Raw genomic sequence first — 5,826 nt, 5'->3', positions numbered from 1 at the left:
CTCTGCAGGCCCACGCTGTCCTCGAGTTGGCCTCTCCAGGGATCGCTGCTGCTCCCAGCGGCTCCTGCAGGCCCAACTCGTCCTTCAGTCGGCCTCCGCCGGCCCAGCTCCTGCCTCTCGGCAGCCTCTCCAGCTGCAAGACTTCCTCAGGTCAGTCTCTCCAGGCGCAGCTCCTCCTGCCTGCCACTGGCCTCGTCAGGCCCATCCCCGCTCACGCCTCTCGACGGCCTTCCCGGTCCCCGCTTCTGACTTCTGTCGGCCTTCTCAGGCCCAGGACTTGACCTCCAGTCGGCCTCTCCATGCCCAGCCTCCTGTCTCCCGAAGTCCCGCACAGGCCCAGCCTCTGCCTCCCAGCGGACTCTCCACGCCCAGCTCTCGCCTCACTGCGACCTCCCTGGGCTAGAGCTCCTCCTGCCTTTCCATAGCTCCGACATACCCCACTCCTGCCTCCCAGTGGCCTCTCTAGGCCCAACCCAGCTCACGCCTCTCGATGGCCTTCCCCGACTTTTGGCCGCCTCCTTAGTCCCAGGTCTTCACCTCCACTTGTCTTCTCCAGGGCCAGCCTCCTGCCTCCTGAAAGGGCTGTGGAAGCCCAGCCACTGCCTCACAGCAGACTCTCTATGGCTCGCTCTTGCGTACCTGTGGCCTCTCCCGTGTGCATCTCCTCCTGCCTTTCGGCAGCTTGGAGAGGCCCAGCTCCTGCCTCACAGTAGCCCCTTTAAGCCCAGCTCCTTCCTCACAACGGCCTTTCCAGGCCCAGTTGTTCCCTTCCGTTGGTCCCTCCGGGCCCAGAACTTCCTCAGGCCAGCCTCCCCATACCCAGTTGCAGCCTTCTGTCATCCCCTCCAAGCCCAGCTCTTCCTCCTCCCGGCTGCATCTACAAGCCCAGCTCCTGCCTCACGACCACCTCTTTGAACTCAGCTCTGCCCAGCTCCTGGCAGCCTTTGTGGGCCCCAAACGTCCTCAAGCCAAGCTCTCCAGTCCCAGCTCAGGCCTCACGGTGGCCTCCCTGGGCTCAGCTCCTGCCCTCCGATGGCGTCTCTGGATCCCGAACTTCCTCCGGTTGGCTTCTCTGGGCCCAGCGTGGGCCTGCCAGCGGCCTCGGCAGGTCCGCGTCATCCTCACGTCGGCCTCTCCGGCCCCAGCTCCAGCCTCGCGACAGCCTCTCCAGGAGCAGAACGTTCTTCTGTTGGCCTCTTTCTGTCCAGCTTTTGTCTCCTGTTCGTGTTTTTAGCCCAGGACGTCCCGAAGTCGGCCTCTTCCAGCCCTTCTCCTGCCCCCACCGTCAGCCTCTCCAGGTGAAAAGCTGTGTCCATCAGTCTTTCTCAGCCCAGTTCCTCCCTTTGAGTGGCCTTTTTAGACCCATGCCACCTCATGCGTCTCCGCAGTCTTCCCAAGGCCTCACTTTTGATTTTTGTCATTCTCTTCAGAACCAGAAGTTGACCTCAAGTCGGTGTCTCCAGGCCCAGATTTTTCCTTACGAAGGTTTTACACTCCCAACTTCTGCCTCACAGTGGACTGTCTGCACCCAGCTCTTGCCTCTCTTTTACCTTCCCTGTCCAAAACTCGTGCCTTTCAGCAGCTTTGACAGGCTCAACTCCTTTCTTCGAATGGCCTTAGGCCCACCTCAGTTCTCTCAACTGCCTTTCCAGGCCCAGTTTTTTCCTTTTGGCTGCTTATCTAGGCCCTGAACTGCCTCAAGGCTGCCTTTCCTTGCCCAGTTGCTGCCTCCCGGTGTCCTCTGGCCCACCTCTTCCTCCTGGGTGCATCTGCAGGTTGAGGTTTTGCCTCACAACAGCTTCTTTGGATTCAGCTCCTGTCCAGCTCCTGGCTGCCTTTGTAGACCCAAAACTTTCTCAAGTCCAGCCCTCCAGTTTCACTGCCTTCCTCTTGGCAGCCTGAACAGGCCCAGCTTTTGCCCAACAATGGTTTCTCCAGGCAGCCTCAACAGACCCAGCTCCTGCCTCACACTGGCATCTCTAGGCCCAGCTGCTGCCTCTCACTGTCCTCACCTGGCCCATCTTTTTCCTTATGCTTGCCTCCCATGTCCCAGCTCCTGTCTCACTGTCGTCCCTGTCATACCAGCTCCTGTCTCATGATGGCCTCTTGTGGCCCATCTTCAGCCTCATAGTGACAACTTGAGCCCATCTTCTGCCTCATCATGGCCTTTTCTGGCTTTGCTCTTGCCTCACAGTCACCTCTTCTGGATCCATCTTTTTTGTCTTTGATGGTCAACAACATCAAGGAGCCTAAAGCTTCACTGGACTCTTAATTGTTGGTAACTTTACAGCAGAGTACCCTAGCAAAACAGCTGTCTCTTCTTTTAGCCTTGACAGTGGATTTGTGACAAATTTATAATAAATTCTGCCTGCGTGGTTTCATACTGATTTTTGTTTTATTTAGTGACTCATCATTTTTCTTGTTTTCTTTGGGTGGGAATGGGAATGAGCCTCTGCTTCAGCCCTTTTTCTTTGCTCTGGACATGGTAACTTCTCACTTCATGTCTTCTATGTTTATATTTTTTACAGTTATCTTTTTTGTTTTGTTAGGGTCTTGCTCTGTCACCCAGGCTAGAGTGTAGTCATGTCACCGAGGCTGGAGTGTAGTCATGTGATCATGGCTCACTGCAGCCTTAGCCTTTTGGCCTGAAGTGATTCTCCCAACTCCACATCTTGAGTAGCTGATACTACAGGCACGTGCCGCCATGCCTGGCTAATTTCTGATTTTTTCTGAGAGGGTGGTTCTCACTGTGTTGCTCAGGCTGTTCACAGACTTTTGGACACAGGCAATCCTTTTGCCTGAGCCTCCCAAAGTGCTGAGATTACAAGCATGAGCCACCATGCCTGGCCTGCTATTTGCTTGTCATGAACTATTAAGAATTTACTTTTTGATTAATATACTATTTCTGCATAGATTTATGTATATATAGATATTTTAAATTTTTCATGGATACCAATTTTTTCCCTCTTTTTGAGACAAGGTACCACTTTGTCATTCAGGATGGAGTGTGGTGGTGTGATCCCGGCTCACCACAACCTCTTGTTTCTTGGCTTAAGTGATCCTCCCACCTTAGCCTGCTGAGTAGCTGGGACCCCAGGTGTGAGCCACCATACTCAGGTAATTTTTATATTTCTTTTAGAGAGGGGGGTCTCACCATGTTTCCCAGGCTGGTTTCAAACTCCTGGGCTCAAGCAGTCCTCCTGCTTCAGCCTCTTACAGTGCTGGGATTACAGGTGAGAGCAACCACATCTGGCCTACCATTCTCTTTTCATGGATCATTAAGAATTTACTTTATGCCAGCACAGTAACTCACGCCTGTAAATCCCAGCACTTTAGGAGGACAAGGTGGATGGATTACGAGGTCAGGAGTTCAAGACCAGCCTGGCCAAGATGGTGAAACCCTGTCTCTACTAAAAATACAAAAATTAGCCAGGTGTGGCGGCAGGCACCTATAATCCCAACTACTCTGGAGGATGAGGCAGGAGAATTGCTTGAACCTGGGAGGAATAGGTGCCAGTGAGCTGAGATCATGCCACTGCACTCCAGCCTGGGCAACAGAGTGAGACTGCATCTCAAAATTTTTTTTACTATTTTATTAGTATAATGTAAATATATAAATATGTGTGTGTGTATTCATATGTGAATATATGTGTGTGTATTTTCATAGCACGCGCGCACACACACACATGTTGTGAAAGAGATATTTGAATACCTAGAAATTGATAAGCTTCTTCCAGGTTTTGAAACCATCCTTAGCACAAACACAAAAGAGGTACAAACTATCATTATTAATGACCATGGACCAAGATGACCATAAGTCAGCACTTTGCACCTCAACCACCTTCCAGCAGAGCATCTCAAAGGGCTGGATATATCTGAACATCACACACTTTCACATAGACTAGGATGGTTTGTATCTATTACCTCTTTTAAGACCTCATTGTGATCCTTGTTAGAGTGAAATCAAACTATTTCTCAAATCACAGAGATACAGAATAACAGCTTTGGTCAGAAACAGGTATTTCATTTGGTTTGTCATGACAAGTTCCTGGCCTAGTCAGATGGAATATAGCAGAAATGTGTGTGTGTGTGTGTGTGTGTGAACATTCTTGTGCACAGATGTGGGGGTGGAAGTGGGGGATTGAATTTGATAAAATCAGCAGGGGACAGGCTGCCGGGAGGAGGGCACTTGTTTTGGCAGCATCTGTGTAACTCTAGAATGAACAAAGGCTTGTAATCCACAGTTTTGTCTCCTGAAAAATAAAGATTGTAATTCCTGCCTTGATATGTGGACTAGGTGATTTGCTGTATGCAGAATATCTAGTATATAATAGGTGCTGAATTAATACTACTTTCTGTAGCTCATTCTTAATCACTGCTTAACTTTAAAAAGTTTAGGATGACTACTACTTTTGTAAAAATTATTTGCAATTATTATATAAAGTCGAAGTCCTATAGAAAAGTACAAAGCAGGCCGGTGCTATAGCTCACACCTGTAATCCCAGCTCTTTGGAAAGGCAGGGTGTAAGGATTACTCAAGGCCAGGAGTGTGAGGACAGCATGAGGAACATAGCAAGATCCCATCTCTATAAAAAATTAAAAACCAGTTATGGTAATATGTACCTGTAGTCCCAGCTACTGGGGAGGCTGAGGCAGGTGGATCACTAGAACCCAGGAGTTTGAGACTGCAGCCTGGGTATTAGAGTGAGACCCTGTCAGACAGAGGGAGTGGGAGAGAAAGAGAAAAAAGTACAAAGAAACAAGTAATAAATCATGAAATTTTCAACCACCAAGAAATAACTCTTAACATTATGTGATATTGCCAGGCCTAATAGCTCACGCCTGGCTGAGGCACGAGAATCGCTTGAGCCTCAGAGGCAGAGGTTGCAGTGAACCAAGATTACACCATTCTACTCCAGCCTGGGCAACAGAGACTGTCTCGGAAAAAAAAAAAAAAAGTGATAATCCATACCTCTTTTTGTGCAAATAGATAATTAGGTAAATTGATATATTAATGCATTAAAAATAACTTTGCCTGGTGTGGTGGCTCACGCCTGTAATCCCAGCATTTTTGGAGGCTGAGGTGGGCAGTTCGTGAGGTCAGGAGATCAAGACAATCCTGGCCAACACGGTGAAACCCTGTCTCTACTCAAAATACAAAAATTAGCTGGGCATGGTGGCAGGTGCCTGTAATGCTGGCTACTTGGGAGGGTGAGGCAGGAGAATCGCTTGAACCTTGGAGGCGTAGGTTGCAGTGAGCCAAGATCGCACCACTGCACTCCAGCCTGGCAACTAACAAACACTGAAAAAAAAAAAAAAACAAAAAAAAACTTATTTTGTATGTGTTTCAGTTTAAATATCTATAACTTTCATTTTGCTTGAAACAACAGAAGCTGAAGAAACTAAAGTAAGGTGGGAGAATTTCTAAACTTCAGATAAGGCTGGGCGCGGTGGCTCAAGCCTGTAATCCCAGCACTTTGGGAGGCCGAGACGGGCGGATCACGAGGTCAGGAGATCGAGACCATCCTGGCTAACATGGTGAAACCCCGTCTCTACTAAAAAATACAAAAAACTAGCCCGGTGATGGGGCGGGCGCCTGTAGTCCCAGCTACTCGGGAGGCTAAGGCAGGAGAATGGTGTGAACCTGTGAGGCGGAGCTTGCAGTGAGCTGAGATCTGGCCACTGCACTCCAGTCTGGGCGACAGAGCGAGACTCCATCTCAAAAAAATAAAATAAAATAAAATAAAAATAAACTTCAGGTAAATGCCTATTTGAAAGTGGTATCTTTTTATTCAACATTCATTAAAATTATGAAAAAAGATAAAG

Source organism: Piliocolobus tephrosceles, chromosome 8 (assembly GCF_002776525.5).
Source record: "Piliocolobus tephrosceles isolate RC106 chromosome 8, ASM277652v3, whole genome shotgun sequence".
Classification (NCBI taxonomy): domain Eukaryota; kingdom Metazoa; phylum Chordata; class Mammalia; order Primates; family Cercopithecidae; genus Piliocolobus; species Piliocolobus tephrosceles.
The sequence above is the reverse complement of the archived record's forward strand: the minus strand, read 5'-3'. Positions refer to the sequence as shown.